Source organism: Neopelma chrysocephalum, unplaced genomic scaffold (genome assembly GCF_003984885.1).
Source record: "Neopelma chrysocephalum unplaced genomic scaffold, ASM398488v2 Primary Assembly neopelma1_235, whole genome shotgun sequence".
Lineage (NCBI taxonomy): Eukaryota > Metazoa > Chordata > Aves > Passeriformes > Pipridae > Neopelma > Neopelma chrysocephalum.
The window spans coordinates 11658-11908 of NW_020897897.1; the positions used below are offsets into that span (position 1 = coordinate 11658).

The 251-nt window shown below is 40.2% G+C and overlaps 1 protein-coding gene across 1 annotated transcript in view; it reads left to right on the forward strand.

The window, feature by feature from the left end:
* Positions 1 to 251, forward strand: part of ATP13A1 (ATPase 13A1) — a 17160-nt gene that overhangs the window by 4221 nt on the left and 12688 nt on the right. The gene's annotated exons all lie outside the window — the stretch shown is intronic.

Here is a 251-nt window from a genome sequence, read left to right on the forward strand (position 1 = left end):
AACCCACGGGAATCCGGGAGAACCCACGGGAATCCGGGAGAACCCACAGGAATTGGGGAAAAGAATCAAAATTTGTCAGGGAAAACAGTCAAAAATCAGGGAAAAGAATCAAAATTTATCAGGGAAAACAGTCAAAAATCGGGGAAAAGAGTCAAAATTGATCCGGGAAAACAGACAAAAATCGGGGAGAAGAGTTAAAATTTGTCAGGGAAAACAGTCAGAAATCAGGGAAAAGAATCAAAATTTATCAG